Source organism: Protopterus annectens, chromosome 6.part0, assembly GCF_019279795.1.
Source record: "Protopterus annectens isolate FY-2018-M chromosome 6.part0, PAN1.0, whole genome shotgun sequence".
Taxonomy (NCBI): domain Eukaryota; kingdom Metazoa; phylum Chordata; order Ceratodontiformes; family Protopteridae; genus Protopterus; species Protopterus annectens.
In genome coordinates, this window is record NC_056737.1 from 94,579,633 (window position 1) to 94,599,007 (window position 19,375).

Genomic DNA, 19,375 nt, shown 5'->3' on the forward strand with positions numbered 1-19,375 from the left:
GGGGGCATTGGTAAAGCAAGACTTGAAGGCTTTCGCAAAGGCGCATCCAGGATTGCCTCCGTAGAGCGATCGCTGAAGCTGCAGCACTACTCAAACCCTCGGCCGCATACGAGATGAGCCTCATGGACGAGTTTACTACCAAACTGAGGGTGTTAAGTTGTGCTGTTACCTTTTCGGAGACAGCAGCATCTGTGTTACCCTGGAGAATATCTCCCAACTCCTTAATGAGATCTCTCTGAAGTCGCGAAAAATGCGTGAGGTAGTTCAGCGAACGCATGGAAAAAGTCACTGAACTGAAAATGCGCTTTCCGTACATGTCCATAGTCCTGGAATCCTTATTAGGAGGATAAACAGAGGAAGATGACTCAGACATTTCCTTCTTTGTGGCTGCCGCTACCACCATAGCATCCACTGGGACTCCTTTTGTAAGATAAGCTTTGTCTCGGGGGCAGTAATATACTTATTTGGCCTCCTACGGACTGGTTCCACTGTATCCAGAGTCTCCCACGCCCTTCGAGCTATTAGGTCCATTAGCTCATTGAAGGGCGGGGTCACCCAGGAGGTAGAAGGTTGAGCCCCAAATGCCTTCAGCAACACCGATTCGTCCTCAGTGGGGGCAAGGGTCTGCTAATCACCCCTCTGTTTCAAGATCTCCAAGATGTCAGCAAACGAGACATCCTCTGAGGGGGACCGTGGGGACCCCTCCGACTCATCCAAATCGGTATCCGATGTCAGTGATTCTTGTGGAGAATCAATGTGCCTCCTCTTGCACAATTTCTTCCTCGGGACTTCATCAGAGGGGGCATCTGGTGAAGCTTCCGAGGAACAGGGAACACCCTCTGGGGGTGGCGGAGGCATTGGGTCTCTACACTTGGGAGGGATCGCTGGTACAGAAACAGAATGCGGCCCTTTGGGGGAAGGAGAAGACGATTCAGATGAAGTGAATGTCTTTTCAGACAAAACCTTTCTCATGACGTCGAATGCACCCGAGCTCCGGGCCGAGGATTCCACCGGATCCGAAGAGCACGGCAGTTTCCCCGAGACCGGGACCATGGGCTCCGACCCCGAGGACAGAGCCGAACTAATCTGTGCCGAGGCTCCGAGGGGGAAGAGTCGGTACCAAAAGCTCGGTTCGACTCTCGGCCCCGGAACCAATGAGAGACCGTCGGCTTCGTGACTCCTCGATGGGCTCTGAGGGAGTCGAGGTCAGTGGCGCCGATTGCACAAAGGTAGGCTTTGGCACCGAGGGTTCAACAATCATCGGTTCCTCTTCTCCCGGCTCCGAAAACTCAAAGGGTCTCGAAGGAGGATCTGCTGGAGATACAGGAAGGGCTTCCAGTTTCGAAACCAACTGGGATGAAACCGCAATTAGTTTGGACAGAGCCATATTCTCCATGAGCTTCTGTACCACTCGATCCACGTCAGTATCAGATAACAGCCTGGAAGAACGGGTCGAAAGGGCCGAAGATGTCACCGACCGAAGGATCGAGGGTGGAGGCACCTCTGACACCGGCTCTAAGACCTGAGGCTCGATGAGAGATAATCGCTCGGTGCTCGGCCCCGAGGTCTGTGGCGCCAGCGACTGAACCTTAGACGAGGTGCTCGGAGCCGATGACCTGGGCTCCGATACCTTCAAATTCTTCGACCCCTTCGTAGACTTAGACGCCTGATCAGCCTTTTCCAAGGCTTCTTGAAAGTCAGGCTTTAATAAGCCCCTTTCTATCAGCTTCCTGCGCCTTTCCATCATGACCCTTCCACTGAAAGAGTGACAAATAGAGCAGTCCTCCTGCAGGTGGACAGGGCCAAGACAGTAGACGCAGGAAGCATGATTGTCAGTAATGGACATCTTCTGTCCACACTGACATCTTTTGAACCCTGATTTAGCTTTTTCAGCCATGACTGACAGGGAACAAACTTTATCAACAAAGGCTAGCTAGCTTATCAAGAGTATAAACACTAACTTAACTATGTACTATGAGAAGCTAAGTAATCTTAGCAACAGTCACTAATTTAACTAATATGAATATACACTACACTATATAAGAGTATATATATATATATATATATATATATATATATATATATATATATATATATATATATATGTGTGTGTGTGTGTGTGTGTGAACAAGTAAATATATAGCAAAAAAAAACACTGCACACAAATGCTATACTGCTAAATATTAGGAAGAAAATCTAACTAAGCTTATACGCAAACTACTAAAGCTGTCACAGCCCTGACAGTACTAAATAGGCCTAAGCCCTAAGATTATATCTATATCACTATATAGAAATGCAAACTCCTAGGTAAAAGAGCACACACACACACACTACCGCTATAAATGCTACTAGAAAAAAGAAAACAATTTAAACAGCTCTAAAATTGAAAAAAAAATACAAAAGTTTTAACTGGCCCGAGCTCTCCTCAATGCGATCTGCTGCAGCGGCAAACTACATCTGAGGGATGGTAGAGGAGGATTATGGGATATAGACTGTGCCTCGAGATTTCTCTTAGATGCAGAGCTTGTGAAGCAGCCGACTCGGAGCTGAGGATCGTCTCCGAACCCGTGTGTAAGAACAAATGGCGAGCTCGAACAATTTCACATTGAAAATTTCAGGTAGTGGCCGACCGGCACTTGCGAAGTGCTTCTGCTTCGGGCTCCGCTCTGCAAGAAAAGCTGATGTAATGGCATCGGCTGCATGTTTTATACCCCTGATGACCTGACATTATGGAAGAGGTGACAGCATCCGACACAGAAATCCCAAGACTCTGGTATTTGGGCTGACTGAGGGCTACCTGCAGGCAGATAACCCAAGTGTGATGACTGCAACAGTGAAACACGAAGAACATCAAAGAGATTATCATCGACTTCAGGAAAAGGAGAACAAAAAACCCAGTGTTGAGGATCAACGGCGAGTGTGTGGAGAGGGTTAAGAGTACGAAACTCCTGGATGTACACATATCAGAGGATCTCTCATGGAGCAGAAACACTAGCCAGCAGGTCAAGAAAGCGGACCAACGCCTCCACTTTTTAAGAAGGCTGAAAAAAGCTAAGCTTCCTCCTCATATTCTCACTCACTCAAGTACAATATTGGACAAATAACTTAGGCATTTCAATCTGTAGTGTGTATTACTTTAAATAGGGTAGTTAATTTAACTCAGGGGAGGGTATTCTTTTTGTATATTAGTGTTGGTATATGCCTCTGCTCTTTCTTGCATGTGTTGGGAGTAGCATTGTATTTGTTAGTTATGTTTATTCCTCTACTTGTATGTGTTGTTTCACTTTCCTTTGTAATCTCAAGAATTGAGCTGATGCACAAAATTTTGTTTAGGCTACATGTGTGTAGTTCTAAATGACAATAAAGTTTTCTTTGCTTTTGACTTTGACTAAAAGATTTACATCCAGAATACATACATATATATATATATATATATATATATATATACATATATATATATATATATATATTTATGTATATATAAGCTACTTTTAAAAATGTACTTGTGCACATTTAAAATGTAGTTGTTAAGGTTATCTAGACTGACTTGCAGTAGTGTATCTAAAAGCAATATCTACAGACAAAGGGAATACTATTAAGACTATGTAGCCTATCAATGAAAAAGTTAACAGAAAGAGAAGTAAACATGATGCACCTACTTTGATAGGTCTGAATGAGGATCAGAACAATGGGACAGCTCAAAAGAACAGCAGCAAATGTAACTCAATGGTCTTGGGATACACTGTGGATAAGTCTGCTATTATAAAAATAATCAGAATAATATTAAAGCCAATATACATCTCTGTGAAGTGGTAGGCCATGAATCTGCATACATATATTGAAATAGTAGATATTTAACATCATTGTTAGAGACTGAGACTACAAAAACAAAAGCAAAGTCACACAGAAACAGGAGACATTTTTTTCTCCTTATGTTTTTTTGGGTAAGATACTGGCCAAAGCTGAAGACTAAGAAGAAGCGGAGGGAAGTGGGTCTGAGGACTCCATGTTGGCTGTGAGGGCTTCGGCCCTATGTTTAAACATCTGAACTCTAAACCTAGCTCAATCCTGGCAACTGGAAACGTTATGCTGAGGCTCCAGACAAAGGGAATGAAAATCTTTATGTGGGATCTGTTTCCTACACTTTAAGCAATTATTAACTTTTTTAAAAATAGATCAGAAGAAAGGTTTCCCCAACAGTGTACTTAGCTGAAGGTAGAGGAGAACCCTCTGGATAGAATGAGCTGAACAGTCAGAAAATATCTGAGAAGACAGCAGTAGTACATCAGACTAAATGGTTATAAAGAACTGAAGATTGTGCAGACAGATGAGAATGGAGTAGTACATTGGACTGCATTGCTAGAAAAAACTGAAGATAGTGCAGACAGATGCCCCTCTTATACCCTGACATCCAGATGTTGCTCTTTGGATGTCCGTTGGCTGAGGTTGATGAAAAAACTTTAAAAACTGGTCCAGTCACTGGCTTCTGCATTGCAGCAAGAGCCAAGAATCAGTACTGCACCACTGACTACAATGAACAGATATATGTGTATTTACACACAAACACATACGCTTCACCTTAGAAATTAATATGTAGTACTGGTATATATTTGTACTATTTTCTCATTTATACACTTTAATCTTTTTTTTTGCATGATTACACCAGATAACAATCACTGAAAAGGCACCAGTGAATACTTTCATTAACAGCAGGCTTTTTAACAACTCTTCCCACATCCTGAGAACTTTGAGGATGGGACACAAATTCTGGGGTTTCATTAGATGATGATGACTTGGAATCTTATCTTTAGGTGACTCTAATGACAATTTAAACGGATGTTCTGGTCTTGCAACCATTTTTACAAATGTTTCTTGCATCACCTCCTCAGATATTTCTTCGGTTACTTATTAAGATATTTCTGCACTGGCAAAAGCATACTGGACAAAGTCTCTACCTCCCAAAGTCACACAGGGACATATTAAATAGATATCTCCTGTTTCTTGTGTAGTAGTTTAAACGACAAATGGTCTTGTTTGTTTGCACCTCTTCAAACAACTGCTTCTGGCTGCTTCAGACCAGGAGTATGCTTAATTGTCACGTTATTTGTTTCCTTTAAATCAGAAAGAGGTCTAGCATGTTTATTACAGTAGAATTTTAATCTTCAACTTATCTCTTTCATATGTCGATACTTTGATAGGTACTTGCTAAGCTATTGACCTATGTGGATCTGAAGTAGACTAGCCTTGCATTCCCATGGTAGTTTTTAGCATTTATATTTTGCATACAAATAACCTACAGATGGGCACAGAAAGGATATGTTGGGACATTTACTTATTGCCCCTATCAATTTGTCATTTGTGGAGATTAAATAAAAGGATTTATTAGCATCTTTTCTTTTTGTGGTGCTACTCCTTCTGTTAGTTCTGGATTGTTTGGGGCCATGTAGACATTTGGTTGAACTCCGTGCAGATTCTGTTTGTGATGAATTTGTTGTTTATCATCCATTTGTCAAAATCCATTTTCACTATTGAGTGGAATACTTTTCCATATAAGAGGCATTCTCTGATATAAATACTCATCCCACCAACATATTTGTTGTAAAAGAGATTGAGATCACTTGATCAGGGGATTTATGCTACCACTGGACATGCAAATGTGTAATACGTCTGAAAGGATTAAGTCTGCTGAGTCTCTATATGCAAACAGAGGTCACCTCCTAGGCTACTAAGGTGAGGCACAGGTTGCCTCTTAGTAGCCTGTATTATACAGACAAGAGGGAGAAGCCTTTGAAACTGTCTGCAAAGTTTTTGTGATTTAGGTCCCTGATTTTTTTGGTGAAAAAGCATTGTAGTTGCACCAATTCTGACAAGTGTTTGGACAGGTACATACCAAATAGGGAATAATATACAATGATTAGCCTGATGACAGCAAAGTACAGTGGAATGATATACCTCTGGACCTGGATGCCATACCTTCAGACATAAGCTGTGCAATAAAAAAGGCCTTCCTTACAACAGTGGATACATGGAAACTCACTGCAGTTATAGGATTCCAGATCCCTGACTACAGGATGAATGTTCAAGGATGTGTTGTAAATGTGACAGTTAAAAAGGAAGTCATGCTTGATGAAGGATAAGATTATACATTTCTTGGCATTTAGTTTTAATTCTTTCCTTCAATCAGAAAAGTCTAACCTGTTCCTTACACTCGAATCTTGGTCTTTATTGATCCATCTTTAGTAACTTTTGAACCTGATTTTGGTTTTCACAATTCAATAACGCAACCTAGAAGTAACTTACAGACCAATACCTTGCACAGGAGTATTTCTATATTCCAAAAAAGCTAAATGAGAATCAGTTTAACAGATATTGTTTCCATTCTGTATCTTCTTCTTCATGAACAGCTTGAAGGGGAACAGGAATTTCACCCCTGGTTTGGCAGCTATGTCTCTAATGGACACAGGCAGCCTGCAAATGTTTCATCTCCCAAGCCCCTGCTTACACTTATCAAGGGTACCAGAACTTGTCAAGAGAATTGGGATGCATGGCTAGACTTAAAAAGGACCTTCTGGTCGAGTAAACACCTAAGAACTTAAGTGCTTTACAATGTGTACTTCAACTGCTCTTGTCGGCTGATCACTAGAATGGGGAGTTGGGATTGGATGAAATTGTCAATGCTCAGAAAATTTCTTATACTTGCTGTTTGTGTATGGTGGGCCATTATGTGATGATAACCACATCTTGAAAACCATGCCTCAAGCATACTTAAGTGCTCTGAGCATATCTCTACTTGTAATATCAGTTATCATCATGACATCTGGAAACATCAGGGAGCAGCTAACATAGATCACACAGAAATTCTTTTCAAAAGAAAATCAAATTTGTCTTGACATTGCTTCACTCTCTTTTAATTTCTCCAAATATTTTGGGTTTCTAATACTATGTTGGGAATGGACCCTATTCCTAAGTCAAAGTAAGATTAAAGTTCATGAAATTAGTATTGTTTCAATCTTTGATGTCAGCCAAAAGTGCTCTTCGCAGCACTCACAATGTGCCCAGTAATGACTCCTCCTGCAATTCGTACGGGGTTACATGGATTGGTAACATATCTAAATACGATTGTAAATTCTTTTTTATAACACCCATTGCTCCATCTTCTATTGGAACTGTCTAGGAATCTTTATTCCATATTGCTCTCGTTTCCACCTGCAGATCCTGATATTTGATGACTTTGTGTCTCCCTCTGTACGCAAGGCACCGTAGTCACTGGGTGTAGCAATGTCAATGATCACTGCTACTTTTGTCTTCTTTTCTTGGACCACTACATCCGGTTTTCTAGCATCTGTCTTTTGAACTGTTGGTAATGGGTGATCCCATGTGATATAAACTTCATAATTTTCTATGATGCTTTGTGGCTCATGTTTCCAGTGTTTTTCATCTACTTCAATACCATAATGTTTGCGCCATCTCCAGTGCAACAGTCTTGCCACATTATTATGCCTTTCAGTATAAAGTCTTTCTGCCATTAGTATGTCCCACTCAGCAATGAGGTGTGCGACTGTTTCCAACTCAGTTTTACAAAATCTACATTTGTCTGTTTCTCCCACATGTTCAATGGACTTTGTAAACCAGCTTGTATGTAGCCTACTATCTTGGGCTGCCAGTATTAACCTTTCATCGCTTGGTTTGAATTCACCTCTCCTTAACCATTCCTGTGTTCATTCCTGATCAACATGAGGTTCTTCCAGAAGTTTTCTATACTTGCAACTATATTTATGTTTCTTCCACATTTCTTGCCTTCTCATCTGGTCCTTCACCTTACATTCTTTCTTTTGTTTTTTGGCACATTCAGTTGCTACATGATTTTTATCTACTTCTGGTTTAATTTCCATTCCTGCTTGACGTCGATATGCTTCTGTTAAATTAAGCAGAGAAGTCATCTTAGATTTACTCTCCTCATGTTTCAAGACTTTCACTACATTTGGGTCTTGTGAGGTCAGTAGATAGTCCCACAATTGCAGAGCTTTACATGTAATCAGTTTCAAGGAAGCCCATCCCTCCTTCGGAAGGGGAATATATAATCTTGGTATACATTGATTTTTATAAATCATTTGGTGAGCATGAAGCATCCTTCTTGTTTTCATTTCTAATCTACCCAACACATTTTGGGGCCAGTCAATCACTCTAAAACTGTAAGTTAGGACAGGAAGAACAAACTGGTTTATAGCTCGGATTTTGTTCCTAGATTCTAACGCAGTTTTCAGAATTAAAGTCTTCTAAAGTATTCCTTAATAAGTTTTATTTGCATTTGTTCATGTTTTATTGTTGATCCTTCAATTCCCAAATATCTATACACTCCCTCTTGCTCAAGTTCTTTTATATCACATTCTTGTCCTACACTGATGTTTTCCTGCTTTAAAGGTTGCTTTTGCACACTTATATCATCTGAAAAAGTTTTGACAACCTGCAGCTGTGCTTTCAGTTCCTCATCTGATGAGCTATACATTTTTAAATCATCGACAAAGAGAAGATGAGAAGTCTTTACACTTTGTTGTTTTTTTAAGAGCCAAATTGTAGCCATGGCCTAAGTTGTTAAGTAAACAGCTTAATGGGTAAATGAATGGCAAGGCAGGATAGCAACGGTGAGAGAGTGTCACCCTGGAATATTCCCCTTTGAATTTTTATCCCTAGGATAATAATCTGACCTTTACCATGGTTTAATTGCAAAGTGGTCTGCCACTGTTTCATGGTCATTGTAATGTAGTTGACCAGTATAGGGTGTATCTTATACATTTTTAAGCACTCTTTTATTCATCAATGCGGGATACTATCAAATGCTTTTTTATGGTCAATTCATGCCAAACTTAAATTCTTCCCCTTTTTACAGTTCTCCAGTATGACTTTACTTATAGGTTCATAGGTTGGTACTAGACTATCTGCCATTTATAAGCCTAGCCAGAAAGTGTTGGCTTTCACTGCCCCCTTAGATTAGTTCCCTGTGCCTCTGTCTAGCAGAGCCACTGAAGTGATCCCCGAGGTAAACTTTCTGTTTCCCATCCACTCGTCAAGGTTTCTTTTGAAGACTGTTAGTGAGGAGCTCTGCCTAATGTGGATTAGGATCTTGTTCCAAAGCATGGGAAGATTCTGGGACAGGAATCTGTCCTTCCAGCATGTCCTATTTATTGTTGTGGTGAGGATTAGATCCCTAGAGCATGTAGCTCGAGGGAATAAGGTTTTCTTTAGGTGGAGCATGTCCATCAATTCTGGGTTGGACATGGCCTTGTATGTCAGGCAGAGATCACCTATGAGTAGGCGGTATGCAACCGAGTACAAATGGAGTTTCTTCAGTCGAGCTGCATTGGGCATCTGTTTGAGGCCAGTGATCCTCTTGGTGAGGTACTTCTGTGGTCTTTCCAGCTGTTGCAGGTGTCTTGTATGGTACATCCCAAATGGGGCATTGTACTCTATGATGGGTCTGATGAGTGATGAGTAGAGGGGCACAATGACATCTTTTGATCTGGATGCGAACCCTTTTGTGATTAGGTGGGCCACGTAGAAGGATTTTCTAACACTTTGGCAATGTGATTATCAAAGTTGAGATTACTATCTACTTGGGTCCCCAGATCCCTTATTACGTCTTCCATATTTAGGGGACTACCACCTATGTGGTAGTTTGCAGGTACTTTGTTTTTTCCAAAGGGGATGACTTTGCACTTTTTGGCATTTAGCTTGAGGCCATGATTTTGACACCAGGTATCCGCCTCAGTGAGACCCTTTTGGAGGATGTCTGTGTCAGCCGGAGAGTCAATTATAGCCCCTAGTTTGCAGTCGTCTGTGAACTTGGTCAGCCATAGTCCTCATGTGCTTGCCTGTACCTCTGAGAAGTATATGCCCAACAGGAGGAGTCCTAGGACTGAGCCCTGGGGAATGCCACTTGTAACTGGTTTAGAGTCGGACCTAGCTCCCGCAACTCTAACCATATGGGTTATGTCCATGAGCCAGTTGGCAACCCATCTTGTGATGTAGGAGTTTATGTTCAGGCTGGTGAGCTTGACTGTAAAACCAGAATGGGGAATGGTGTCAAAGGCTTTAGCGAGGTCTAGGTAGGCTGTGTGTACCATCTTTCCCTCATCTATAGCCTTGGTAACTGTCTCAAAGAAGTCCACCAGGTTTAGGAGGCATGATCTACCCTTAACAAAGCCAAACTGGGTAGGGTCCAGTGTTTGGAGGTTCCCAATGTCTCTGTTAATGAGTTCCATGATGATGTGCTCCATAGCCTTGCAGACCAAGCTAGTCAGGCTTATAGGGCGATAGTTCTCGGGGTCTGTTGTGGCTCCACCTTTGTGGAGCGGAATAACCATTGCTGTGTGCCACTCTATGGGTATGTAGCCTGTGGAGAGGTCGAGTTTGAACAGTGTGTTTAGGTGAGGGGTTAATTCGTCTTTGTGCTCATGTAGGACGCAGCCTGGGACACGTCCGGTCCCACTGATGCTGTGTTTCTGGCTTTGGAGAGGGCTGTTTTAACTTGAGTGTCTGTGATTTCAGGGACTCTACATTCTTCTGATATGGTTATGGGCTCTTTTGGGGGTGAAGTTTGCGATGAACCTGTCTGCCAGGATGTTGGCGATATCAGTCGGTTCAGTGTATTTTGTACCATTCTGCACTAACTCTGAGCAGATCTGAGCATTGCCACTTAGATTCTTGATATAGCTAAAGAATGCCTTGTGGTTATCTTTGGTGTCCTTGGCAATTTTTTTTTCAAAGCTCGCCTTGGATGACTTTATGGGGGATCGTAGTTTCTTGCTGATACTGATCAGGGATGTCTTCCCTTCTTGAGATTTTACTCTTTTCTGTACTAGTTTCCTCCTTCTATTGTATAGCTTGTTTATGGCAAGAGTCCACTAGACTGGTTTCCTTTTCTTGGAGGAGTGAGTGACTTAACAACAAATGATCCTGTGCTCCATATGACTTTCTTTTATTGCCCTTTTGTTCTACTGCCATAATTGAGTTTTCTTCTAAATGACTAAACTCTGTCAGCATCAATTCCCATGTATAGTTTACACGTCGTCGGAAGGCAAGTTATTGGTCAATAATTTTTAGGGTAGCTTGCAGGTTCACTCTTAAGAAGGAGCACTGTTTTGCCTGTTGATAGCCAGGTTGGTGTCTGTTCGTGGTGCGCATATAAATAGTTCTTACTCATGGCTAAATCCTCGTGCAAAGATGTTAATACTTTTAACCAAAAGTTAGGTACTGTATCTGGGTCTGTGGTTTTCCAATTAGAGGCTTTTCTTAACTTTGTCTCAATCTCTCTGGCTGTTACTTCATCCCATTTCATATCCTGTACCTTTAAACTTCTTCTCTCTCTAACTTCTTCTATCCATTTAGCATCTTTGTTATGTTCCACAGGATCTTCATAAGTACGTCTCCAAAATGTATCTACTTCCTCTTTTTGGTGGCCTTTCAATTCCTTTTACCTTACTTACTAATTCTCTATAACACTTTTTGGGTCATAAATAAATTGCTTATTTTGCAGCTGACTGACACGACCACTTCTTCAAAGACCATACAATGCAACACTGACGAAATGTTTTTGAAGGAGGCAAGTTTTCTGCAACCCTCATTTTCTTGAACTGGGTTCATTCCCATGCCTATCTCCTTACAGCTGCTACCTTCACAGCTACATAACTGTGAGACAAAAAGAAACATCTTAAATGGATGAACCCCCTATATACAGTGACCCTAATTCACAGACTAAGCAATTTAATAGCAAACATAACTAGGGCAAGTTAACAATCTGGAATCAAGATCAGTGATTTAACCAATGACCACATTTTCTTGCCAATATTTATCTCCTTAAATGATAAAATCAATATCAGCTCATCTGCTGTAAATACAAATTATTTTATTAAACTAATTTTTTCTTCAAAAGGAAAATATGGATGGCTATATTTCCTTCCTCATAGCAGTGTCCTGATAGCCAACCTTTTATGTTGACTTCTTTAAGTGTTTGTATTCCTGGATGATTCAGAAAACCTAATCTATAAGCCTTTTATTGGGTCAAGGATAAATGTGTTAACCAGTTAACTTCCACTATCTCCAAGCAAATACTCTTGCTTCTCTGACAAGCATTAAAACTCAGCATGATGGCCATAAGCATCTCTTTTCCTGGCGTATAACTCATTCTCTAGAAACAGTTATGTAAATACAATAGTATATTTGTAAGCTGGTGGTGCCTTGTGAAATACCTTCTTTAATACACTCTGTACTGGCCTAAATCACTTTCTAGTACACTTCTTTATTATAGAGATATGCATTAAACCGTTTACAATTGTACACTATAACTAACAGTTCTTCTTTGATCTGAACATATCTTTTCTAATGATCTGTAAACACTTTTGTCCTACAGGCAATTGTTTCTCCTCTTGCAAAACAAATGCACAAATTCCAGTCTGGTTTACATCTACCTGCAATAGACTGGCTTACCCATTCAAAAGTACCGGCCATTTTTGTTACTAACTGCTTCAGCAATTTAAAAAAAAAAAAATTCTCTTGCTCTTTACTCTTCTAGCATGTCATATCTTTTTTTAATGATTTACTTAATGGTACGCTTACTTTTGAATAATCAGAAAAAAACGTCTAAAGATACTGTATCATACCCAAAAACCTCCTTAGTATTTGTTCAACTTCTGGTAGATGCTTCTGTACCAAAGCTCTAAGTTTCAAGCCTATGTGGCACAGTGGGGCATCAGTTAGTGTTGCACCGCAAAGCCAAAAGTTCTCTTGTTTGGGTCTGAAATCTGAATGCCTTCCCTGTACCCCATGTTTTCCTGGTTTCTCCAGTTTCCTCAAACATCTCAAAGACATGCGATAAATGAACTGGTGTTGCTTCACAATGCCTGTAGTTATACAAGCACTGTGAACCTGGGTGTGCATGTGTCTTGCAATGGACTGACATCCTGTGCAGAATTACTTCTCTGCCATATGCTTGCTGACTGCTGGGATTTGCTGTAGCTTCCCTATAATCTAAACAGGATAAAACCTGTAATGGACGATGAATAAATGAATGGCTTCAATTCATCTACAGTGAAAACTGCAAATGTTTCTCATCTCAATTCAGTTATTCTGACTTTATACTTCTGGATATATATATATAGGTTCACTTCTAAATCCTGAAACCAAAATCTTGAAAGTTCAAAATACTAAAAACTCAAAATATTGAATCTCATAATACTGAAAACACACAGGATACCAACACTTACTATATTCCAGCACAAGTACATACAGAAACAAATAAAAGACAAACCATATTACTCTTCTCCAAGTATAAGCAGGGGGGCAAGCCCCCCTGCACCCCACATCCCCTGTTACTTAAATATACCAACTCAGAGATTGCACTTAGTGTAGTGAAGTGCAATCTCGGAATTGATATATTTAAGTAGCAGGGGGTGTGGGTGGGGAGGGTACAGGGGGGCTTGCCCCCCTGCTTATCGTTGAAGGGTAATATGTTTCTGTATGTACTTGTGCTGGAATATAGTAAGTGTAGATATTCTGTGTGTTTTCAGTATTATGAGATTCACTATTCTGAGTTTTCAGTATTTTGAACTTTCAATATTTTGGTCTCAGGATTTTGGGTTTCAGGATTTAGAAGTGAACTCATATATATATATATATATATATATATATATATATATATATATATATATATATATATATGTTTTAAAGCACTGGGATCTCAAGCAATGTTGGGACACCAGCTTACAGAAATCTTCTCTGAGCAGCATGTGTGAACAATCTTTTATGTGAATGCCAGTGACATAAAAAGCTGCATGGAAATGCAATGGCTGGCTAAAAGAGCATCAGCCAAGGTAAGATAGTGCTTATGAATAATTCCTCTCTTTATCAAGGCATAATTATTAATATAAGCAAATATTTATGCTGAAAATAATTCCTCTAATAATCAAATGTCAGACAACAGATGCAAGTTAGCTATAAGACTTCGTAGTGTTTTTTTTTTAGAATTGTTAGCTCAGCTACTTGTTATGAAAAAAAATAGAATGGAAAGGTCACAGCAGCCTGAAACAAGGGTCTCACAATGATTTATTGTAACAGCAGGAATGGCTCTTCTATTAGAAGTTGTATAAAACATGTATTAATCAGTACTTTTCTATTTCTAACAAACAGTCCTAAACTTTATGTGTAGTCCTTCAAAACCTACACCACCAAAACACACACCTACATTCGTGGAGGCTCTCAAAAAAAATCTAACCAAGCAACAGGGACCTCCAAAGCAGAAATGCAAGCATCCTCCACCCCCCAACACAACCCAAATGAGACACAGCCCACAAACTCAGTGTACCACTCAACGACGGCCCATAAGTCATAACAATGTACCCAACACTCTAATCATAGGTGACTCTATAGTCAGGCACACTGATGTTCCACTCTCCAGGATAAACAAGGAGAAAGTTACTGTCAGCTGCCTGTCAGGTGCCAGGATCCACCACATAACATATGCACTCAGGTCACTCCACAACAAGTACAAATATGACTATGTCATTGTCCATGTTGGTGTGAATAACCTGAGACGTACCTCCCTGGACTACATGGAAAGAGACATGCAGGAGCTGTCCGATCTTGCAGCCAAGGCAGGTATGACCCTAGCCCTGAGTAGCATCTTGCCATCACCCAGAATGATACCACAGTACAAGGACAAAATGATTGACTTCAACAATTGGCTAAGCTTCTGGTGTCATTCTAAGGGGATCCAGTATCTGTCTGCCTGGGATGACATGATCGACAACCCACGATTTTTTGCCAGAGATGGCCTGCACCTGTCGCCCTTGGGATTCCAGATACTGGCTAAGGTTCTTGCCACCCCTGCAGTGCCTTTTTTAGGCAAGATTCAAATGGCAAATTCACCACCGTAACAGGTAGCAAAATCTGAGGGTTCTTTTTTTTTCGTTCTTATTTCGGCTTTTCCCAGTTAGGGGTCGCCAAAGCGGAACTCCGGTCCGCTAATGATTGGCAGTAGATTTTTACGGTGCCAAGGTGCCAGCTCGACACCCAACCTTCAACGAAGGCATGCCCATTTGCACATGCCTTCGAATGCCAGTCGACCGCGGGGAGGACATGCAGACTCCACACAGAAGGTGCTCCAGCCGAGAATCGAACGGGAGAACCTCTTGCTGTGTTGCATCACCGCGGCTTAATGCTAGAAGTCTAAACCTCAAAATGCACTCATTCGAGGCACTCTTTAATATGGAGAACATCGAGATCTGTGACAGAGACCTGGTTCAAGGCTCCAGAGAGCACCCCTGCATTACCAGGCTATAATTCATACCACACCTTTCAACCACCTAACCTGGACCGAAGCACTAAAGGCAGAGGCGTGTCAATATTGATTAAGGATATCCACACCTCCAGGCTAGTTGCTCAGCATAATGCATCCGAGATTATCCAAGTGCAACTAACTCTGGGCAAGACCGCAATCCAAATTGTAGCTTGCTACAGATCCCCCACCATGCCCCAGGACTCCCACTCCTCATTTCCCGATACACTGGAAAATATTAGGGTACAACCTAACACCCTAATAATGGGCGATTTCAACTACCCCATCATTAACTGGGAAAACTACTCTTGTGCTCAACGTTTTCTGGAATTCATAAATTCCAATGCCTTGGATCAACTTATCCACACCCCCACCCAGGGGCAGCAATCCTAGACCTGCTCATTACCAACATGGGCAACCGGTGTTCCACACCAGAGGTCAATTCCTTGTTGATCAGATCCGACCACAAGCAAATCACCCTAGACATTCACATCCCATCCCCCACCCCCAATTATGGAAACCACTGTAAAAAATTTCTCCAAAGCCAACTTCACACTTCTTAAGACAGAAGTGGCAAACTCCACGACACCCATGCTGACAGACAATAGAGGTACGACTGCTGAATCCTTTACAATTGCACTTTATAAGCAATTACACGAGTAGATGGATCGGCAATCCCTAACAGAACCAAGATGCTATCCTCCAAAAAAAGGACGCCAATCTGGTGGTCCCCTGCCATAAACAAACTCTACAACAGAAGAAAGAAACTGTTGCAAAAAAGAGTAAAATCCCATGACTGGAGGAACTCCTTGGTCAGCCTCAGTATGAAGCTGTGATCCCTCATAAAATCCTCCAAAGCTAGTTACGAAAACAAAATCGCCACTGATTCTAAAGACAACCACAAAGCATTCTATAGCTATGTCAAGAATCTCAATGGCAACACTCAGATCTGTTCTGAGTTACGACACAATGGCACTAAATATACAGAACCAACTGATATTGCCAACATCCTGGCAGATAGGTTCAGTGCTAACTTTACCCGTCTCTCATCCCCTAAAGGGGCCATCTCTATATCGGAAGAATGCAAAGTTCCTGTAATCATGGCTGCACAGGTAAAAAACACACTCTCCAAAGCCAAGAACACAGCATCCATGGGACCTGACAACATCCCAGGCTGCGTTCTACATGAACTACAGAACGAACTGGCACCCCATCTAAGTACCATGTTCAATCATAGCATCACCTCAGGCTTTGTGCCCACTGAATGGTGCACAGCAAAGGTTATCCCACTCCACAAAGGGGAAGCCACCATGGAACCCTACCACCAAATTAGCCTGATGAGCCTGGTCTGCAAGGCTATGGAATGTATCATCATGGAACTTGTACACAATGACATTGGTAATCTCCAAACTCTGGACCCTACCCAGTTCGGGTTTGTAAAAGGCAGATCATGTCTCCTAAACCTGATAGACTTCTTTGAAACGGGTCATCAAAGCCATAGATGAGGGTAAGGTGGTTCACATAGCCTATCTAGATCTCGCCAAGGCTTTTGACACCATCCCCCACTCTGGAATTATAGATAAACTCTCTAAACTAGGTATAAATCCCTATGTCACAAGATGGGTTGCCAACTGGCTCACTGACAGAACCCACACTGTGAAAGTAGCAGACTCTAAATCCAACTTCAGACCAATGACAAATGGAGTACCATAGGGTTCAGTCCTAGGTCCTCTCCTGTTTGGTATCTACTTCTCTGAAGTACAGGCTAACACAGAAGGTCTTTGGCTAACAAAGTTTGCAGATGACTGCAAACTAGGAGCCATAATCTAAACTCCTAACAATGTGGACATCCTACAAAAAAGCCTCAATGAGACAGATGCCTGGTGTCAAAGCCATGGCCTCAAGCTCAATGCCAAAAGGTGCACTGACATCCCTTTTGGTAAAAACTCTGTCCCCTTGAACTACCACAAAGGTGGTAGTCTACTTAACACCGAACGTGTGATAAGAGACCTTGGGACACAGGTGGACAGTAGTCTCTCCTTTGATAATCACATCGCCACAGTAGTCAAGAAGTCCTTTCTACATGGCACACCTCATCACAAAATGTTTCTCATCCAGGAAAAAAAGAGGTAAAAAGGTCATTGTTCCCCTCTACTCATCACTCATTAGACCCATTATAGAGTACAACGCCCCTTTTGGTATGTACCTCACAAGACATCTACAACAACTGGAAAGGCCAAAGAAATACCTCACAAAGAGGATTACCGGCCTGAAGCAGATGCCCTATGCAGACCATCTCAAAAACTCCAGCTTTACTCTGTCGCATATCGCCTACCCAGAGGTGATCTCTGCCTAACATACAAAGCCATGTCAAACCCAGAGCTGTTGGACATGCTCCACTTAAAGAAATCCCAATCCATCCGAGCTACACGCGCTAGGGGACCTAAACCTTGTCACCACAATAAACAGAACAAGCTGGAGGGATAGATTCCTGTCCCAGAGACTTCCCATACTCTGGAACAAACTATCTATCTATATCAAACAAAGCTCTTCATTAGCACTCTTCAAAAAAATTCTTGATGATTGGATGGGAGATAGGAAATTCACCCCAGGGATAACTTCTGTGGCTCTGCTTGACAGGGGCACAGGAAAATAATTTTCTTGGGTGGCAAAAGCAAGGGTACCGTTTGGCGAGGCTTATATAGGCCCAAGGTCCAATAGCGTAGTACCTACCTATGAACCTATAAAGAATGCGAATAATGTAAAATACATGATTTGTAAAATGTACATATATGCCATAAACATCAAAGAATCAGGAAATGTATATTACTCTGTTTCATCCATTGTCTACAGAATGAATGACAGGAGCAGTTGTGCCTTGCATATACACACTGCAGATTTTATATTAAGTTTTTATTAAGCTTTTGTATTGTATTACTTTACATTTTCATTAATTCTGAATTATTCAACAGTAGCAATAATGTAAACTGCAGCTGTAACAATAATAAAAACTATTTCTCATTAGAAATGTTATGATAAGACAATTAAGCAGTAAGAACATATGATGACAAAGCAAGCCGAGGCAAGACATGATTACTCTGTACTTGTATACCAAAAAAGGAAAACTTGTTGTATAGCAATTCTACAGAAATAGTCTAACAGCACTTTTAAAATAACTTGTAATAGTTGCATGACCAACTTAGGACACAATATATAAGTTAATCAGACAAATTTGCTAGTCAAGAAATAACAAAACCTGTACCTACCCTGGGATGTCTTGCTTTGCTGATCATTTATTTTTCTTGTTCTTCTAACTGCCTGTATCTTTTCCTCATAGGAGTAGTGCTTGTAGATACATTTACAATATATATATATATATATATATATATATATATATATGTATGTATGTATATGTACCATCTTGTTCAGATTCAAGATGTACTGTCTCACATTATTAAGTAACTGAATTAACCTTCTGTCATGCTTTTCTCTGGTCACATGCCATGCCAGTACATCATCAGTATGTATATATATACATATATATATATATATATATATATATATATATATATATACACTCTTAGATAGATATATATATATGGGTTCCGGACGTTTGCATAAATGAGCAAATGACCGAAACCCAAACGGCAGGGCATACTTACGCGAAAGTGCTTTTCAACGAAGAAGCACTTTCGCGTAAGCATGCCTGTTGCCAAGGCTGTACTATGGTGTGGCTAAGTGAAAATTCCCTTTTCCGCACTGTAGTGTGGTCTCGGAGGGAGAATATTAAAGTAGGGGGGTAAAATTTTTTTTTTTTTTTTGGTAACACGCTTTAATGAAAGCGCTTTTTTGATAAAAGTGCTTTCGTTAAAACTGTGTTTGGTTATTATGGATTTGGAAGCTTGCTTATTCGAGCAAACGTCCTAGATCCATATATATATATATATATATATATATATATATATATATATATATATATATATATATATATATATAGTAATAGCTTTATCTCCATGGTCATCTATGCATCATCTCTCAAAACGTCCC

At 40.8% G+C, this 19,375-nt stretch overlaps 1 protein-coding gene across 2 annotated transcripts in view; it reads right to left on the reverse strand.

The window, feature by feature from the left end:
* Positions 1-19,375, reverse strand: part of GPATCH2L (G-patch domain containing 2 like) — a 2,618,649-nt gene that overhangs the window by 127,263 nt on the left and 2,472,011 nt on the right. The window lies entirely within an intron of this gene.